At 44.6% G+C, this 21206-nt stretch overlaps 1 long non-coding RNA gene across 1 annotated transcript; it reads right to left on the bottom strand.

Annotated features, from left to right (window-relative positions):
* Nucleotides 1–16827: 16827 nt before the first annotated feature.
* LOC123371307 lies at nt 16828–18338 on the bottom strand. Its single transcript, XR_006579755.1, has 3 exons — nt 18215–18338; nt 17374–17488; nt 16828–16999 (listed from the first exon to the last, which is right to left on the bottom strand). It is a non-coding gene; the product is annotated as an uncharacterized LOC123371307 (long non-coding RNA).
* Nucleotides 18339–21206: the final 2868 nt, after the last annotated feature.

Here is a 21206-nt window from a genome sequence, read left to right as displayed (position 1 = left end):
GCATCACCCAATGTATTGGCCCAGCAGCGTGCAGTCTTTAACAAGCCCTAGTAGTAAAAAAAAATTCAGAAGCAGTAATTAAAAGCCTTGATCTTAAAATCACTTTGGCTGTAGACTTGATCCTAAGGCCTCCATCGTCACTTCATCAATAGACAAAATACAAGGCAGACTCAACTGAATGTGTGCAGCAACCAGAGTGGACAGAAAGAAGGTTCACTGCCCTAGAGGATTTCACACTGCAGGTTCAATGAAAATTACCTCACATCTGGGAGGCGGCAATGTTGGGAAGGTATATGAAAGATACAGAAATAGAAGGAATAATCAGTGTGTTTTGTGGAACTCCAGAAAAGAGCTGAATGCCCCCTCTGAGACCATTCCTTGAAAGGTGGCTCCCTGAGGTCTTCAATCAGGAATGCAAGCATAATCACCTAAAAATCCACCTTAATCGTTGTGCATTAATTCCCACCCACCCACCCACAAAAGGCCAAAAACTGTAAGAGTGCAGCTCTATAGCTTCCCAGATACAGCAAGCTCTCTTAGCAGCATTACAGCAAAGGAAGAAGTGGGAATATGAAAAGAAAAACATTTTATTTAAAGACTTTTCTTCCCACTACAGAAGGAAAGGATGCCATAGAGATGTCAGAGAGAGAGATGCTTAAAATATTCTCTCCTAAACCCCTATGTCCTAAAAGCACACGTTGGTAGCCAATCCAGTTGGAACCCAGTGCAATAGCACCTTTTTGCCCACCAGAAGATAGCTGAGGCCTTGCAGATGTGCAGAAGCCTGTTTGAAAGCTGAGAATGACACTTGAGTGATGGTTTATATTAGTAGCAATTCTCAGTTGTGGGATTCCCCATTTACTGTTGTCCTCACACCAGTCATTTACACTAGTGCTAAGTGAGTCTCTGACCTCTCTTTCAGGTCTACCTCTATCTGACCTCTCTTTCAAAAGAAACAAAATAATTACTGAGTCATGTTGAATGGGAACTCATACCACACCCCAAATCTGTTCTGTTCTTTTGAAATTCTTATTCTCGGAAGGGGGAGGGTGGGTTAATTAATGGGCGGAAGCTGATTCCTGATCGGGTGGAGAAATGTTTGATGGGTGTCTAGATGGACATGGGAACTTCTTTTTCTTGTGGGGAGGAGGAAATGTTGGTGGATAAGAGTTTAAAAGAAACAAAAAGGATTAGGATCCAGATGTAGTTTCACTATTCTAAGGAAGTGCTGTATCCTCTCATTTGCTGTTGATATGCTGCATTAATGTATATGTTAAAGATTGTTTCAACCCTTTTTTTCTACCATGTCTGTTACCTTGTACAATATAAGGGGTTTTTTTGGTTATTAGTTTCTGAAGGGAGCAGGAAAAAAAAAATCCACACTAAAACATTCCCCATCAATTAAGCAAAAAAATTGATAGCTGAGGCACCATTAGATTCAAAATAAATTATAAAAACTAAAAAGGGCCTTTATAATTTTGTATAATCAAAGTCTCATTTTGATTTTCTCTTTTGTGCTATGGCAGTGGCACTAAACAGTGATAACTGGCCAATACCAAACAGGGGCATTTTGACTGGGTCCTGAGCATCCACCCTACACTTTGGGGATTTCTAAAAGGGATAGGAGTATATACTAACTTGCCAGGACTGTGCATGATAATTCCCAAGCTCTGTGATTTAATCACACCCCAATTTCTACAGTGACTGTTTCCTGGGTATAATTTTGGGACTATGAGTCCAATTCTGCCCTCACTTACATCTGTGTGAATCTGAATAAGAAACAGCTCCATTGAAGACAATGAAGTCAAAAACAGCTTGGGAACAATATCAGACCCATTATGTCACACAGTTTCCATTTTATTTCATTTCCAACAAATACTTTAGACGTGTAATTTTTATATTTGAAAGCCAAGTTAGGAAATTGCCACTAAAGTTTGTTTATCTTATACATGCTTATTACTGTCTGCAAATGGGTATAGTGGTTTTATTGTATTAGGCAAGCCTACTACCGGATTAAAGAATGCATTTTGTCAAGAGGCTGCTTCCTTAAAGAGAGTTGTGTGAAATTGCATTCGCAATCTGCAGTATTTATCTGAAAACCGTTTCTATAATGTCTCACTATTTAAATTTCAACAGATTGCACAGGATTTAGACACACATCTCCCATTGACTTCAACTGAGCTATTGCAGCTTAATGTGCTCGGCATCTGGACAAAACCTTAAAAACAGTAGGCTATTCCTACTCTGATATACACCAATATACATCAGAGTAACTTCAGTAAAGCTAATGTACTTACACTGGTGACCAGTCATTCAGACAGAAGAACAGAAGTTCTGTCTGCGGAGTCCATTATAACTATCTTTAAAAGCACAGTATCTCTAAATGTTCTGCACCCCCCTGACCCATTCCCACCTGCACCCTTCGCACCAAATGGGAGCTGCCCCAGGTAAGTGCTCCACACCCCAATCTCTTGCCCCAACCTTGAGCCCCCTCCTTCACCCTAGCTCCTGCACTCCCACCCCCAGCCTGCTCCTGCACCCTAACTCCCTTCCAGACCCCACACCCCCAGACCTGTGCTCAGTTCACCCTCAGACAACTTGTACACAAAAAGTTATTCACAGATGCTACAGTGATAGGTATGAATAGAAACCTATAAAGAGATCCCTTACCGTTTTTATGGAATCATAAATGCATGTTAAAAACCCTCTGGCCTAGAGATATAGGAGCAGCATAACATTTGCATTCATATTACTTCAAATTCTATAGTGGAATAATTCCCCCTTTTCATTCATCTTTTCTCTCCTTATCCTCCAACATATATTCAAGGAGGGGACCAAATAACCTGCATAGACACTCTTATGAAATCTCAGCCTTATAAAAGGCAATGAGAGTTTCACCATTGACTTTAATGGGACAAGAAAGTCACCCTGTATTTCTGTGGCCATAATTCTCAAATACTTAATTATCTGGTCCTTGTGCAGTGTACTGTATGGTTAATTTTGTTATGTTCATTATTTTCACCGTAGACTGTTTACCTCTGCTCCTGGATGAGCATCTGATACATGCTATATATTAACTATATCCATGATCTTTATAAATTGAATAAACCCATCAATAGAATTTTATTTAAAAAGACAACTCCCTCAGATGCCTTAGGAAGGTGTCCTGCCTATGAGTACAAATCTGGAAAAAACATGGCAAGGGGAAGAGCTGTAATAAGTCTTTATAAGCTGTATAGTTACAGGCTCACCATTTCACAGGGAGGATTATGGAATCATCTGCCACCCTTCATATCACAATGATTTATAAACGTATTTTAAACATACCAAAAAGGTATTCAGAACCACCATCCCAATACATTCAAAAACACCCTCACAAAAAAAAAAAACCCACAAGGATGAAAAATATTGGTCTTTTATTTTACTTCAGTTGTATACACAATGCTTCAGAAATTTGGCTTTGACAATATTTTCTTTTCTATATACATAACATTAATCTCTGCACTGTCTCTGCTTCTCAAACTAATCCTAACGTTTAAAGGTAGAACAAAATAAGCCATCCCTATATCCCTTTAAATGTCTAGCTAACCTTTAACTTTTATTAAAAAAAAAATAAAGCTTTCGAAAGGCCTCTGTTAAGTCTTCATAAAATAAATTGTGACCAAGTAGACTAGGTAAGTGAAGCATTTATGCTCTGGTCCTTCAATGAGATACTCGCTGGCAGAACCCTATGCTCACCTGGAGCGCCACTGAATTCAGTGGGACTCCATGCACTCATTGCAAGATCAGGGCATTAGCAGCTCTTAATATGCATTAACATACATTCACGTCTTGCCCAAAAACTACTCTAGGGAACAAGAGAAATGTGGTCGAAGATGCAAATTTTGCATCCGTATTTTCAACTCCCCCTCCACCCCAAGATTTAGGGGGCTTTTTGATCCCAGGTTTCACATTATCCCTTTATAAAGGTAGAAATTATTTGCAAAATTTGGGTTTGTGGATCTAAGATCTTACTAGGCTTATCTCTAGATACCACAGATATTTGGTTTGATGTAAAATTAAGGCTGAGAGATGAAGCATTCAAAGTCATAGGGCTCTCACAGCAATGTTATCTTCAGTACACTGCACACAAATAGCATTACATGTTCCTGTTCTCCCTGTTACACGCACACTTTAAAGTACTGCACTATTTATGTAAATTAGCCATTAGCCTTCAACATGCAGGATGGGCAGTGGGATCTAATTAATGTTATGATAGGACATTTCAACAGTTAGGTTCCTATTTTTTACATGCTTGACATAATAGTTGCACTCACCGTATATATTTAAAACAATTAATGGAAATAAAAGCAGCTCTGTCAGCACAACATATTCCTCTGACAATTTGGACAAAACTTTAATTGCCATGTTTCTTTTTCCACCAGCATCTATTCCAATTAAGAACATTCTACTGTACAGCAAAACCCTTGCTCAAAAAATACAAGCTAGCTTAGCTAACATGATCTCTTCTATTAGACAAACAATTTGAAACAGGGTCAAGCAAGCCAAAAGGCACCTCTTAACTGAAATATAGATTGTTTGGCTCAAAGATTTCTGGTATTATGAACTGTATGTTGGACTCTATTAAATTAATCCTTTGGTTATAATTGACTTCAGCAGAGTTACTCTGGATTTATACCATCCTATCTAACAGCAGGATCTGGCCCCATACATGCTTGCCCCAGAGCTCATCTTTTACTAAACCTAATAATCTCCATTGCCTAGCAAGCTAAGCATGAGAAAATGAACAACTGCTGATCAATTAAATATTTAATGATTCACAATCTAAATAGATCAGATGGGTCAACCTATAGTCACTCAAACTTTCTTAGTGCAACTCTTTAGCAGGTTTTCTGGTAGACAAGTTTGGCTACATATTTAGTTTCTACACCATCACCATCTAGGCCTGAATTAAAGAATGGTCAGTCTCTTAGGCCTTGTCTACACTACAAGACTATTTCGAATCTACTTAAGTCGAATTTGTGGATTCGACCTTATGAAGTCGAATTTGTGTATCCACAGTAAATACACTAATTCGAATTTCTGAGTCCACAGTAACGGGGCTGGCGTCGACTTTGGAAGCGGTGCACTGTGGGAAGCTATCCCACAGTTCCCGCAGTCCCTGCTGCCCATTGGAATGCTGGGTAGAGCCCCCAATGCCTGCTGGGGGGAAAAATGTGTCGAGGGTGGTTTTGGGTAACTGTCATCATTGAACCGTCAATCACGCCCTCCCTCCCTGAAAGCTCCGGCGGGAAATCTGTTCGCGCCCTTCTCTGGTCGGTTACAGCGCGGACGCCACAGCACTGCGAGCATGGAGCCCGCTGCGATCATCGCTGCACTTATGGCCGTTGTCAACTCCTCGCACCTTATCGTCCACCTCTTCCACAGTCAGCTGCTGAGAAATCGGGCGAGGAGGCTCCGGCAGCGCGGTGAGGACAGGAATTCACAGAGTGGCGCAGACCTGGCATAAAGCAGGGTACGCCGCGCCGTGGAGATCATGGTGGCAATGGGTCAAGTTCATGGTGTGGAACGGCGATTCTGGGCCCGGGAAACAAGCACGGACTGGTGGGACCGCATAGTGTTGCAGGTCTGGGATGAATCACAGTGGCTGCGAAACTTCAGGATGCGTAAGGGCACTTTCCTTGAACTCTGTGACTTGCTGTCCCCTGCCCTGAAGTGCCAGGACACCCGGATGCGAGCAGCCCTGAGTGTGCAGAAGCGAGTGGCCATAGCCCTCTGGAAACTTGCAACGCCAGACAGCTACCGGTCAGTAGCGAACCACTTTGGCGTGGGCAAATCTACCGTGGGGGTTGCTGTGATTGAAGTAGCCCACGCAATCGTTGAGCAACTTCTCTCAAAGGTAGTGACTCTCGGAAACGTCCAAGACATCATAGATGGCTTCGCCGCGATGGGATTCCCAAACTGCGGTGGGGCTATAGATGGGACTCACATCCCTATCCTGGCACCAGCCCACCAGGCCAGCGAGTACATTAACCGAAAGGGCTACTTTTCTATGGTGCTGCAAGCACTGGTAGACCATAGGGGACGTTTTACCAACATCTTCGTTGGGTGGGCGGGCAAGGTTCATGACGCGCGTGTGTTCAGGAACTCTGGTCTGTTTAGACGCCTCCAGGCAGGTACTTTCTTCCCGGACCACAAACTAACGGTTGGGGATGTGCAGATGCCTACAGTGATCCTCGGGAACCCAGCCTACCCGCTAATGCCCTGGCTCATGAAGCCCTATACAGGCGCCTTGGACAGAGAGAAGGAACTCTTCAACTACCGGCTGAGCAAGTGCAGAATGGTGGTGGAGTGTGCTTTCGGACGTCTCAAGGGGAGATGGCGGAGCTTACTGACTCGCTCGGACATCAGCGAAAAGAATATCCCCGTAGTTATTGCTGCTTGCTGTGTGCTCCACAATCTCTGTGAGAGCAATGGCGAGACCTTTTTGTCCGGATGGGAGGTTGAGGCAAATCGCCTGGCTGCAGTTTACGCTCAGCCAGACACCCGTGCCGAGAGAATATCCCAGCGGGAAGCGCTGTGTATCCGGGAGGCTTTGAAAGCTAGTTTCCTCGGAGAGCAGGGTAACCTATGACTCTCCACTTGCTTTCAAGAGAAACTGACCCTGGGCCTGTGTCTGTATGTGTCGATTTCGATCTGCGGTTACATACCCCGTTCTCCAAGTTTCCCCCACTTCCAAAGCACGTTTTAAATCAAATTAATTGTTACACTCATTATTAATAAATCTTTGTTTTACTTTGCATTTCTGTTCAGTTGCTGAAACATGGACGCATACTGTGCTGGGCACGGTGTGCACTGATGTACAGACCGCTTGTTCCATAGAGGAATGACATCCTCCTGCTCCTACATAGGTCTCTGGGGTGGGGGACGGTTGCAAGTGGTTGTGCATCAAGGGGAGGGATTGCAGGAAGGGGTGGGTTTGCAGGAAGGGGCGAGTGGTGCCTTCTTTGGATAGGGGTTTGGATGACGGCAGTGGGCTGCGGGTTTGGGCGTAGGAAGGGGTGAGGGGTGTGGGGGAAGGGTGAGTATCTGTCCGTGGATGAGGGCTCTTGCTGGGGCTCAGGGCAGCGGAGAGGCTCGTTGCTACGGTGGAAGTGCATGGTAAGGGCAGCGTGCCTTAACATTAAGGGGGTGGCAGGCGCTAGGACCCTGGACAAGCATACACATCACAGAATGACCCTGGTGCCTACTGACTGCAGTGTGTGTGTGCCCTGCAGTTGATCATGCCCCCAAGTCTGTACCCTGGTAATGTAGGCTATATCGTGCAATTATAAATCCCCTCCTCCCCCATACAAAAAAAAATCCTCTGACACGAAAGACGTGACCGAAACAGTGAATAACAGCAAACAGCTTTTAATAATCTAATACACACTGGGGGGATGAAACTTGGATTTGGGACTGGGTGAGCCTGTAAGGGAAGCACTTCTACAAATGTATAGCGTGAGAGGTGTGTGGTACATTAGCGCTATGCAGTGGTGCAATGACAGTTCTCATGGCCCCTACCGCCCCTCCGTCTTGTACTTTTGGGTGAGGGGGGGGCAGGACTTCTTGGCGGGGGAGGGCGGTTGCAGATTCACTGCAGGGGGGCTCTGTCCTCCTGCCTGCGGTCCTGCAGAACATCAACAAGGCGCCGGAGCGTGTCCGTTTGCTCCCTCATTAGGCCAAGCAGCGTTTGAGTCGCCTGCTGGTCTTCCTGCCGCCACCTATCCTCCCGTTCGATGTGTGTGCGATGCTGTTGACATAGGGTCTCCCTCCACTGTCTCTGCTCTGCCGCCTCGGCTCTGGAGCAGGCCATCAGTTCCGCAAACATCTCGTCCCGAGTCTTTTTCTTTCGCCGCCTAATCTGCGCCAGCCTCTGCGAGGGGGATGCCGGGGCAGTCCGGGAAAGAGCCGAAGCTGTGTGATGGGAAAAGTAACTGATTTCCTTGAACAGATACATATTTGCGAACAGTGAACACAGTCTAGTCAGTTTCTCTGAACAAGACCATACAGGGCAACAAGTCTCACGAGATCTCGGGCCAAGTTCGAGATTTCGGAATACGCTCTCATTGGCTACGGCATTGCACAGGAGAGCGGACAAGTGGGGAGAGACAGCTGAATCCGTCTAGCAGACAGTCCTGGTAAGCCTTACAGTACATTCTGCTTATCAGTTAATGGATAGCTGTGCCCTCCCGCTAAAGGCAATCTGGAAATCATATACTCGGACCCTTTTCCAGCCACTCCCGCCAGTGCACGGGAAAGATCAATGTATGCTTTTCCTATGTGGCCTACAACACGTAGCTGTTAAGCGAGGGTCATTGTTATGCAAAGTAAAAGTCAACCATTCACAACAGTAACAATACACTAATTGCCCTAATTAGATGTAGCATTTCATGAACGAGATCACCCTGATGCGGGTCCCTCGGAGTCACAAAGAGCGGATGCTAAGGGAAGCCCTGCAGAGACCAGGACCATATGCGGCCATGCTTGTGGAGGCGATGATTCCCATCTACATAAGGATGTCCTGGCGCGAGGAAGAGTGTGCTTCCACGGAGCACCCAACAAGGCACCTCTCCCCAGGAACCTCCTGCGGAGGCTTTTCGAGGACCTAAATGAGACCTTTCTTGAATTGTCCCTGGAGGATTATTGTTCAATCCCTATATGTGTGGACCTACTTTTCATATAGTTTTTCATTGAAAATTTTATATATAGCATTTCTATTTTTTTTATACCTGTTTTATAAAAAATAAATGTTTACATGTTTCTAGCACTTACCGCCTGATCCTTCCCCTGATTCAGAGTCCGGGTTAACGGCCGGGGAGGGTTGGTAGGGGATCTCTGTGAGGGTGATGAAGAGATCCTGGCTGTCAGGGAAAGCGGTTTTGTGTTCGCTGTTGCCTGCGCCGTCCTCCACAGACCCTTCCTCATCTTCCCCATCGGCGAACATCGAGGAGGAACTGTCCAGGTTCACTATGCCATCCACTGAGTCCACGGTCACTGGTGGGGCAGTGGTGGCAGACCCACCTAGAATGGCATGCAGTGCCTCGTAGAAGCGGCATGTCTGGGGCTGGGCTCCGGAGCGTCCGTTTGCCGCTCTGACTTTTTGGTAGCCTTGTCTCAGGTCCTTGATTTTCACGCGGCACTGCATTGCATCCCGGCTGTATCCTTTCTCTATCATTGCTTTGGAGACCTTCTCGAAGGTCTTTGCATTCCGCTTGCTGGAGCGCAGCTCCGACAGCACAGACTCCTCGCCCCACACACCGATCAGATCCAGGACTTCCCGGTCTGTCCATGTTGGGGACCTCTTTCTATTCTTGGATTGGCCGGACTCCTCTGCTGGAGAGCTCTGCATCGTTGCAGGTGCTGCGGAGCTCACCCCGATGTCCAGCCAGGACGTCAGATTCAAAGTGCCCAGACAGGAAAATGAATTCAAATTTTCCCGGGTCATTTCCTGTGTGGCTGGTCAGAAAATCCAAGCTCGGACTGCTGTCCAGAGCGTCAGAGTGGTGCAGTGTGGGATAGCTCCCGGAGCTACTAAGTTCGATTTGCATCCACACCTAGCCTAATTCGAGCTAGCCATGTCGAATTTAGCGTTACTCCACCTGTCGGGGTGGAGTACCAAATTCGAACTAAAGAGCCCTCTAGTTCGAATTAAATGGCTTCCTGGTGTGGACGGTTGAGCGGTTAGTTCGAATTAACGCTGCTAAATTCGAATTAAAGTCCTAGTGTAGACCAGGCCTTAGTCAAACCACCAAGAGATTTAAGTGATACATTTAAGTCAAAACAATTCTATATGCTGGTTTGTTTTGGGGGCTTTCTATCCACTAATTTGTTACCTGGGTTACATGAAAGCATTTTACTGTATAGTTCTTTTTGCCTGGAGCTGAGTAAATTCCTACAATTAAATTCACAGTCAGCTAGCCTTCATCAAAACCATTTTTCATCCTAAAGATTCCCAAACACTCTAGACTTTTTAAAACACAGCATAAATAAAGATCACTCACCAAACACTGAAATGCTGCTTCTGTTGGACTGGAACGAAAGCACCTACTCTAAATCAGCAACGCTGAAGAAAAGTTTACTACAGGGGAATTGTGGGAATGCCAAAACAGCTGCAGTCTCTGACGGAGGAGAGATGGGGTTATATGCTAACTTTGGAAAACTGTAGTCACTTAGAGCAGGAGACTCTCTGAAGATGTGAAGAAACTATTAAATCCACTGCAGCAGCTTCTGTGTTACCAGTGGATTTTAATTGGTAGTTTTCCTGGGGCATCACCGCAACAGGCAATGGCCAGGTTCCCTATGCTTTTGTTCAGACACCTGGGGCTCTGGTAAGAAGTTTGCAGGATGCTCTGCTATTGCCCTGTGATGTGTCTATTGCTATGGAACCCTGACCAAAGAGACTGCAAAAGCTGCAGTGGATGTAGGAGAACTATGACAACAAGGTCTGTAGGTGCAAGCTCATCACCATGAAGGTGGGAGCTCCCCCACCCTGTAACAGTCTGGGAACTAAAGTGTTGACGAAGGTGAAGAACCAGCTGTAGTGGGGGAGGGGGGAATTCCAAGTATTTGGAAAAGCATTACTACAATTTGAAAAGGAATTATAAACATGGGGGTAGCATTGGTGGATCAAAAGCATAGCCACACAAAGCAAAACCTTAACAGCATCTCTGACCACATTCCCTGTTTGTGGGTTAAATCCTTCCACACACCCCTGAACCACCTAGAAACTAAAACAGCATGAACCTAGCAATTCTCCTATCTCTAGAGCTCTGGGCCTAGGCCTTCTAGATAGCAACACTTTTCTCTCTTTAAGGTTCTAAATCTATCTAGGCTCGGCTACACCCGATTATTCCCAGCTGGAGAAGCCAACCCAAGATAAGTAAAAAATGGCACCTCTTTACACAAGAGATTTGCAACCTGTGTACATTCAGTCATCTGCTGGCATTTGTGAAGAAGTCGTAGCACTGCAGAGCTAATACAGCTGAGTAACAGGAATAAGTGAGTGAAGTCTATCCCTTCTGTATCTTTATAAAATTTTAATAAGGTTTGATCAGTTATATCTGGATACCCCTGTTTAAAAACAAGGAGGCTGCACAGGTGTCACTGAGGGCAGAATTTGGCCTGCAGGATCTTCATGACTGGTCATGATATACATGAAATGATAAACCCAGTTTCATTCTCAGTTCCCAGGTTGAGCTTGTAGGACTTGCAAAACAAGAAACCCAAAAACCATTTTGTGCTTGTAAAACTGAATACTTTATGATATGAAAACAACTGAGACACAACAAACATCTCCACAATGCCATTTGGAGAGTGTCACTATCTGCCGACTTCCTCCAAATCGATCCTTAAAACTGCTGACATGTCTGCAAAATACTCAATAGCAGCCAGACGTTTGTTGTGTTGTGACTGCTGCTCATTAAACTTAGAGTAGTCTCATTATTATCTTGTGGGTTCCCCCCCCCCATCTGTTTATTGAACCCACCTGTTGTCTCTTACTTACATTGTAAACTCTGAGGGCAAGAACCAATAATTTGTTGTGTGCATACACCACCTAGGGTCCCAATTTCTAATTGGGCCTTTAGATACAAACACAATACAAATAATACTGAAGAACTACCTGTTAAGCACACAAAGCTTGAGGACTATTGATAAAAAAAATCTAGACTGATAAGTATCAGAGGGGTAGCCGTGTTAGTCTGGTTCTGTAAAAGCAGCAAAGAATCCTGTGGCACCTTATAGACTAACAGACGTTTTGCAGCATGAGCTTTCGTGGGTGAATACCCACTTCTTCGGATGCAAGTCTTCGGATTCTTGCATCCGAAGAAGTGGGAATTCACCCACGAAAGCTCATGCTGCAAAACGTCTGTTAGTCTATAAGGTGCCACAGGATTCTTTGCTGCTAGACTGATAAGTTATTGCTACACAGAAGGGTTTAGGGCTTTATGTTCAGGAAGGGAAACACACATAGAACTGAAGAGATCAGGTGTATAAAAGCCTGATGTTAAACAAGAATTATTTGCTGTTATTGATCATTTCACTGTTAGAGAAGTACAGAAACAAGAATCTTATGCTGCGTAGCAAGTGTGTAAAAGGGAGCACACTAAAACATGACATTTTTAATATTAATCTGTTGAGACTTGACTAGATAGTCCTTACTCAGGCAAAACTTACATTAATAGAGTTTTGTCTGAGTGAAAACTGCAAGAGCGGGCCCTGCTCTATGACTAAATAAACTAATTTTGAAAGAAAAGGTGTTGGGAGAAGCATAGTGATGCCTGCTCATCTAGCAAGAAAGACAATATGGAAAAATTTGTCCAGCATTAGTGATATTTTAATCACTTCTACTGCAAAGATTGCAGGCTTAAAATAAGTTCATCATCTGGTCTTCAATATCCCATATGTTAACATCTGAAGAACCTTCCATTTTTTCTGCTGTTTGGCACAAGATCTCTTTGCCTGGAGCTGGGCTGTGAATGTTGTGGGCTCAGATCTAGCTTGCATTAATGAGGAAAGGTTCTATTTATAACTACTGTGGGCAACACTTAATCAGTGAACATTTTGCTGCCCCGATCAGCCTTAAAATGACCTTTGCAGGAATATGCCTTTTCCCCTGTAAGGGATTATGAGGCCTCGAGGTTTGTTAGACTGTTTCACTTCTCCCCCACCCCCTTCCCCAATTTGTTGGAATTAAACAGGGCAAAAGAATGAAAAGCATTAGTGACAACAGCTGCTAAATGAAAATCTGACAGATTTGAAGCAATAAGGAGGATTCATTCAGGTATCTATGAGCTCACTCCACTGACACTGCTAAATTTAAATTAAATCCAGCAGATTCTTGAGTGCCCTCAGCCTTCAGTTTAGTCTAATATTACTCAAAATGTGTGTTTATCAGAATCCTGCGAGGGGTAGAGCCTCTAGAGTCTAGTGCTTTCCTCTTAGCTTATGTTACAGTCTAAATAGAGCAGGCAATAAGATAGTAAGGCTATGTCTACACTAGAGTGGGAGGTGCAATTTCCAGCTCAGGTAGCATAGTCTCACTAGCTCTGATCAAGCTAGGAGGCTAAAACTCGAAGTCTAGTCACAGTGGGCAAGCAGCAGGAGAGACTAACTGCCCTGAATACAATCCCATCTGAAAGGTACGTCCTCAGGGCAGACTTCCCCACCTGCCACTCACATCCCCACAGCTATGTTTCTATTTTTAGCATGCTAGTGCTGACAGAGCTAGTGTGGGTATGTCTACTCAAGCTGGAAATTATACCTCCAGCTCAAGTGTAGATAGACCCTTAGAGATGACTGGTGTACCAGAGCACTCCAGTGATGGTCCTATAACTGACACCATTGCAGGCTAACTTCCATTGTGTTTGTGCCCATTTTCTGTTTGATTTCATCAAGCATATTAGTGAATGGGTTTAGAGCAAGTGTGAATTTTGAATTAATCAGTGGGCATATTCATACCAGCAACCTCATGCTAAGAATTTTACATACCTCGTCAGGGAACAGAAACATCATCATTGGACAAATAAGTCCCACTATAACTGATCAATAGTTTTAATCTGAATATTTAAAAAAAATCCCTTCTTGGGACAGGTTTATCCTTTAAAAGAAGAAAATGTACAGTAATATAATTTTACAGCTGGGCAAAGCAGTGTTTGGTTGGTGTTCTACCATTTTGTTTAAAGAACATGTTTCATTAAATACATATCACCTAGTGTAACTGCAGCTGCACAGTTGTGCATTGACCTTCATTTCTTCAAATTTCACCCTTAAAGTAATAGGTGCAGCAAAGGTATACAACATAGCCACACTGATACAATAAGTGCTATAGGACCTAATGAAATATCATTATAGCCCTTTGGAAACCCTGTGGCTGATTAATAACACAATTTGGTCCTTCTGTAACCCACACACCTCCTAGGTGCAGTGTGGTGTTGTCTCCTCTAGTGGCACCAAGGCCACCTACAGAGAGATATTAATGAGTCTGTTCTACAGCCTTGGCTAATAGGCATTGCACTTTTAGCTCATGCAGTAGAGGCTCTTTGCATTTAGCTCCAAAGGTCCCAGGTTCAATCCCATCTGCTGACCATTGGGGTCTGTCACTGTTACAGTCATACCTTTTGAAATCCCTTCATATCAGAAATCACATGACCTATTTTTTGTAGTATGGTCAAACAGTGGCTGAATATTATGAGCCAGATGCTCAGCTTATATAAGTCTGTAAATCAGCATAGCCCCATGAAGTTAATGGCTCTTCCTCAGTTTGCACCAGATGAGGACCAGACCCACATGTGTTGCAATGCATAGGCACAGTGGAGGTTAAAGATGTAGTTTCATCTTTAAATATGTATTTCCTTTGGAGAGTTTAAGAGGAAACTTTGAATGAGTTAATTCTGTTGTTGGTAGAATAAATGACTAACTCTTGCCAAGACATCCTTGTAAAAACAGCTGTTGAAAACAAGTGGATCTTTCCTGCATAGTTTTTAAATAACTAAAACAAACAATATTTAATCAACAAAGTAGCCTAATTTGAGAATATTGTGACTAAGCTGAAACAAGCTAAAGCCAGAAGTCTTTTTTTTTTTTTTTTAAAGATGGGTTCCAGAAGGATTAAAGTAATACCATATGGTGAAGTGGGCAACTCAGCTCTCACTTTCTGTTTACCAAGTTAAATACTGTTTACAATGACAATATTCTGATAATAAATCCATGTTAAATATTGGGCAATAACTATACTTTGTACTTATCCAGGACCTTTCATCTGATTATCTCAAAGCTCTTTACAAACACTAATTTATTTTCACAACACCATGGGAGGTAGCTAAGCATGATTACAGATATCAGATCTTTGGGGCAGGATCAACTTCCTTGTATATATTTGTATGGTACTTAGCACAACGGTACTGGAGCCTCTAGGCACTACTACAATATAAACAGTAAATATATCTAGGTCACAGATTAATGAATTGCTGCATGGAAAAGAGATTTAGAAAAGATCAGTCATCAGTGTCAGAACTAAGAAGAGAACCCAGGAGTCCCGATTCTAAGTCCCTGCGTTTTACTACTGCTTCCATTGGAACAAAAAGAAATATAAAGTTCCTATTTCACTCAAATATAACTTAAGTCTTTCAGGGTTTAAAAAAAAAAAGTTTGACCCTATCCTTCTTTGGCCACTAAAAATCTAAGATAGATTCATAGACTCTAGGACTGGAAGGGACCTCGAGAGGTCATCGAGTCCAGTCCCCTGCCCTCATGGCAGGACCAAATACTGTCTAGACCATCCCTGATAGATATTTAAGAGTAGGTTAAATAAATGTCTCCAGAGGTGGAGATTCCACAACCTCTCTAGGCAATTTATTCCAGTGTTTAACCACCCTGACAGTTAGGAACTTTTTCCTAATGTCCAACCTAAACCTCCCTTGCTGCAGTTTAAGCCCCTTGCTTCTTGTTCTATCCTTAGAGGCTAAGGTGAACAGGTTCTCCCTCCTCCTGATGACACCCTTTTAGATACCTGAAAACTGCTATCACGTCCCCTCTCAGTCTTCTCTTCTCCAAAAGAAACAAACCCAATTCTTTCAGCCTTCCTTCGTAGGTCATGTTCTCTAGACCTTTAATCATTCTTGTTGCTCTTCTCTGGACCCGCTCCAATTTCTCCACATCTTTCTTGAAATGCGGTGCCCAGAACTGGACACAATACTCCAGTTGAGGCCTAACCAGCGCAGAGTAGAGCGGAAGAATGACTTCTCGTGTCTTGCTCACAACACATCTGTTAATGCATCCCAGAATCACGTTTGCTTTTTTTGGCAACAGCATCACACTGTTGACTCATATTTAGCTTGTGGTCCACTATAACCCCTAGATCCCTTTCTGCCGTACTCCTTCCTAGACCGTCTCTTCCCATTCTGTATGTGTGAAACTGATTGTTCCTTCCTAAGTGGAGCACTTTGCATTTGTCTTTATTAAACTTCATCTGGTTTACCTCTTTCACTGGACCTTTATTCAGTTTTCTGCTCCATTCTTTTGCAGGCAACAGCAAACTCAGTGGTAGCAGTGTAAATGAAGGCAGTGTGTGACTCTATATAGTTGTGCTATATTGTTTATTTTTGAAGGTAAGTACCTTGAAGCAAAAAGGTATGTTTTGTGCAGGGCTGAGAACTGTCAGTTTCAACAAATAAATAATAATTGTTCCTCATAAGCAGGCGCCAGATCCTTCAACCTTTATTCTCCTGAGCCAGGAATTCAGGACCAAACCATTCCTGTCCTCTTCCATCAGAGGATTAGTCAAAGCCACAAGGTATGAAGGTCAGTGACTTATCTTATTCTGAAAAAACTGTTTGGCAACGAATTAATAAAGGCCTTTATTGTTTCGTATGATTTATTCCAGTATACACCACATTACTTAGTTTTTAAATCCAACAATGTTGTCACCACAGCTTAGGCATTTGGCATGTAAACACTTTATATAATTGGTTTTTCCAAAGTTATTTTGTTAAAATTGAACATAATGAGAATGCAGCAGCTGTGGCAAAGACAGCTCCTATGTACACTGGAATAAACAAAAGAGCTCTGAGGTGTTTACTGTGCGTAAAACAAATTGCATGTCAACCGTTATGTGACTAGTAACATGAAAGTAGTAGTTCTCCCATTTATCAGTATGGCTAGCAGATGGCCCAGGCTCAAGTTCATTAAAAGGCCTCATGTGAGATTCCAGATAAGGATTTCCCTTTGACTGAGTCTCTGCAGCACTGGTAAAATGAGGGCATAAAATCTCAAGTATTCATACATATATTAAAAATATCAACTAAGCATAGCCCCTCCCACAAGGTGTGGCTCAAGCCTCCTCCCTGGTGACTGCTGTTTGGAGAGGTTCTCCCCTATCCTTGCATAGGTTGCATCCTGGGCTCTTTTTTGTGACAGCTGGTGCTTCCACCCAAGGTGACTCCTCACTGGTGCTAGAGACCTAATGAGTGTGTTTTGGGGAAATGAATAATGCTACTACAGCTGGAAAGGAGACTAAAACCTAGTACACATGAAACAGTGAAGAACATCAACACAAACCTCGGGAAAGAAATGACACACCCCAAACCAACATTATAACAAAGGGGAACTTTACTGGGAGCAGGAAAATAGGATCTGGGAAAGGAAAGGGTTAGGATTAACGAATAAGTAATAAAACATACAAATCAACAAATTCCCCAGCTCTTCATAACCCCCAGATCCTTCCCTGGAACCTCCCCAGGCAGATGGTATGCTAAGGTTGAGTCCAGATATACGAGTACGTAGCACTGTGAATGCTGGCCAGCTTAAACAAAAGAAAAAAAGAAGTTCCCTTACTGTGTCTTCCTCTCCAGGCTTCCTGGGTCGAATCCTGTAGAGGTCTATGCTGAGAAATGGTGTCTCTGGGCTATGGTAGCCATTACTGTTGTTGCAGCAAAGAGTCCTGTGACACCTTATAGACTAACAGACGTATTGGAGCATGAGCTTTCGTGTGTCATGCATCCGACGAAGTGGGTATTCACCCACGAAAGCTCATGCTCCAATACGTCTGTTAGTCTATAAGGTACCACAGGACTCTTTGCTGCTTTTACAGATCCAGACTAACACGGCTACCCCTCTGATACTATTACTGTTGTCGTCCATACGGTAGGACCCTATAGGGAGCAAGCCTCCCAACCAGGGTAAACTGGCTTGCACTAGCATGGGGTCAAGCTAGCATGCTAAAAACAGTGTGGCTATTGCAGCTGGATTATAGCTCAGGGTCTTGAGCCCACCTAGGCGCGAGACCCTAAGCTGCAGCCTGAGGTGCATCACCACACTGCTATATTTAGCATGCTAGCTTGAGTGCCACTTGTAGGAGTCTGTCCGCATGGGCTGCAAGGCCCGCTCCCAGCTGGAGTGTAGACATGCCCCGAGAGGCTCAGTCCAGAGTTCCAGAAGCCGGAAAATGCCAAAAAAGGGTTATGTAAGCAAAACCTGCACAATGCAGGTACTCCTAACTGTTCAGGTCACATGGGCCAGGAAGTTTTATGTGACAGGCATAGAAACCAATGTGTTTACACTTTAACAGAGAGTCCCATTCAGTTACATCACATGAAGGCAGACTCTTTTTGAAACTCAAATCATCAAAAAGATTGCAAGTTCCCCAGAAATATTTAGAAGCACACCGCTTACTTACCTGTCTTTTTTCCATAGCAAAATAGACAGGCTAAGATCCTCTGTTGAAGTGCAGGTAGCAAAGGTGGCTGTCAGCTACTGTTGTGCTCCCCTAATCCTGGGCTGGCTACATGCTGCTCAGTCCCTCAGAGTAAATTAAAGCAGTTTAAGGCCAACAGCCCCAAGGAGTTCATCCAGCAGCCAGGAACCATGCAGGCATGGGGGGAGAAGCATAGGAATGCCACAGACATGCTCCTGTCCCTCAGCCACACCTATCTGCAGGGAGAAAGATGTGGGATGCTGGAAACTTCCACAAGCCAGTCATCCAACTGGAGTGGACCCCCAGTAAAGAAACTAACCTTTACTGACAAAACTATTAATAAACCAGCAGGATTGCTGCAGAGCAGTTTAACCAGGGGCTGTTGGATGCTGACTGTGGCTATGTCTACACTGATCTGCAGCACAGACTCCAGGGGTGAGACCAGCAGTGCACATCACAGTGCTGTGCTGTGACTCTCGTAGCATGGGCATAAACAAAAAGGTTCCTAGTTCTCACTAGCGTAGGCTTGCTCCAAGAGGACTATGTTAATACGAACTAGCAACCTTTTAGCCTGCATCCACCATGTTCACACGGGGGAGTTACAGCACAGCACTGCTAGTCACACCCTTGTAGTCTGAACTGCAGGGCAGCATAGGCCTGGTCTACACTAGGCGTTTAAACCGGTTTTAGGAGCGTAAAACCGATTTAACGCCACACCCGTCCACACTGAGAGGCCCTTTATATCGGTATAAAGGGCTCTTTAAACCGGTTTCTGTACTCCTCCCTAACGAGAGGAGTAGCGCTAATATCGGTATTACCATATCGGATTAGGGTTAGTGTGGTCGCAGATGGACGGTATTGGCCTCCGGGCGGTATCCCACAGTGCACCACTGACCGCTCTGGACAGCAATCTGAACTCGGATGCAGTGGCCAGGTAGACAGGAAAAGCCCCGCGAACTTTTGAATATTTCCTGTTTGCCCAGCGTGGAGCTCCGATCAGCACGGGTGGCGATGCAGTTAAAAATCAAAATAAAGAAAGAGCTCCCGCATGGACCATGCGGATGTGATCGCTGTAAGGGCAGGCAAATCTGTTCTATCAGCGCTCCGTTACAGAAGACGAAATTCAAAATCATTTTAAAAAAATCTCCAGACAGACGCCATAGCAGAGGCTCAGCGCACTGCTGCGTGACAAGCGTAACGGAAAGCCAAAGAATCAAATGGACGCTCATGGACTGGAGGACTCAAGCTATCCCACAGTTCCTGCAGTCTCCGAAAAGTATTTGTATTCTTGGCTGAGCTCCAAATGCTTCTAGGGTCAAACACAGTGTCCGCGGTGGGTCAGGGCATAGCTCGGCAATCTACGCACCCCCCCACCCACCCCCAGAAGTGAAAGGGAAAACAATCTGTTGACTCTTTTACATGTCACACTATCTTTACTGAATGCTGCAGATAGATGCGATGCTGCAGCACTCAACGCCAATATCCTTGCTCCCCCCCCCCGCCATGGGTGGCTGATGGTACAAAACGACTGGTACCCGTCCTCATCATCAGCCTATTGGCACATGGGGCAGTGCAAAAGGACTGGTAACCATGCCGACTAGCATCGGTAAGGTCAATCAAGGGTGCCTGGTCCTAATTTTTCCTGGTAGATGGTGCAGTATGGCTGGTAACCATCGTCATCATAGCAACAGGGGGCTGAGCTCCATCAGCCCCCACCCTTCATGTGTAAAGAAAAGATTCAATTGCCCCTGGACTAGCAGAGGGATGCTGGGCTCCTCTCCTCCACACTCCTTACTGTCCTGTCTGGACTATCATAGCAGCTGGAGGCTGCCTTCCACTCATTTCTCACTAACAAGTCACCGTGTCTTATTCCTGCATTCTTTATTACTTCATCACACAAGTGGGGGTACAATGCTATGGTAGCCCCGAAAGGCTGGGGGAAGAACAGAATCAACAGGTGGGGTTGTTGCAGGAGCACCCCCTGTGAATAGCATACAGCTCATAATTTCTGTGGGATCTGACACAGTGTGCTCTCTGGTTCTATGATAGCGTGGTTCTCTAGTACACTTGCCCATATTCTAGGCAGGACTGATTCTATTTTTACATACCAAAAAGGAGGGATTGACTCAGGGAGTCATTCCCATTTTGGCTTTTGCGCCCCTGGCTGATCAGCCAGGGGCACTTATGACAGCAGCAAATGGCACAGTGCAAAAGGACTGGTAGCCATGATCATCTTATTACCAATTTATGGTATGGTAGATGGTACAGTATGGCTAGTAACCATCTCTGCTGTCATGCAAAAGCAAAAGCATGCTTCTGTGTAGCGCTGCTGAATCGCCTCTGAACGGCATCTAGTACACATACGGCGATAGTCACAAAAGGCAAAACAGGCTCCATGATTGCCATGCTATGGCATCTTCCAGGGAAATCCAGGGAAAAAAGGCACAAAATGCTTGTCTGCCGTTGCTTTCCCAGAGGAAGGAGTGACTGATGACATTTACCCAGAACCACCCGTGACAATGATTTTTGCCCCATCAGGCACTGGGATCTCAACCCGGAAATTCCAAGGGGCGGGGGAGGCTGCGGGAACTATGGGATAGCTACGGAATAGCTACCCACAGTGCAACGCTCCAGAAATCGACGCTAGCCTCAGACCGTGGAGGCACACCACCGATTTAATGTGTTTAGTTTGGCCGCGCGCACTCGATTTTATTCAATCTGTTTTGCTAAACCGTTTTTATGTAAATTCGGAATAATCCTGTAGTGTAGACGTACCCATAGACAAGCCCTTAGTGCATCAGGAAGCTTTCTAGTTTTCAGGCTGTCCCCATTGGTTGTTTACTCCACCTCCTCCTTCACACTCTCTTCATTTCAGACTCTCACCTTCCTTCCTTTCCCCCCCCCCCCCATGCCATTCCCTTCAGTGATCCTTCTCCCTTTCAGCTAATCCCCTCCTCACTAAATCCCACCCAAA

This window comes from Mauremys mutica, chromosome 1 (genome assembly GCF_020497125.1).
Source record: "Mauremys mutica isolate MM-2020 ecotype Southern chromosome 1, ASM2049712v1, whole genome shotgun sequence".
Classification (NCBI taxonomy): domain Eukaryota; kingdom Metazoa; phylum Chordata; order Testudines; family Geoemydidae; genus Mauremys; species Mauremys mutica.
This window is presented reverse-complemented; position numbering and strand designations above follow the sequence as displayed.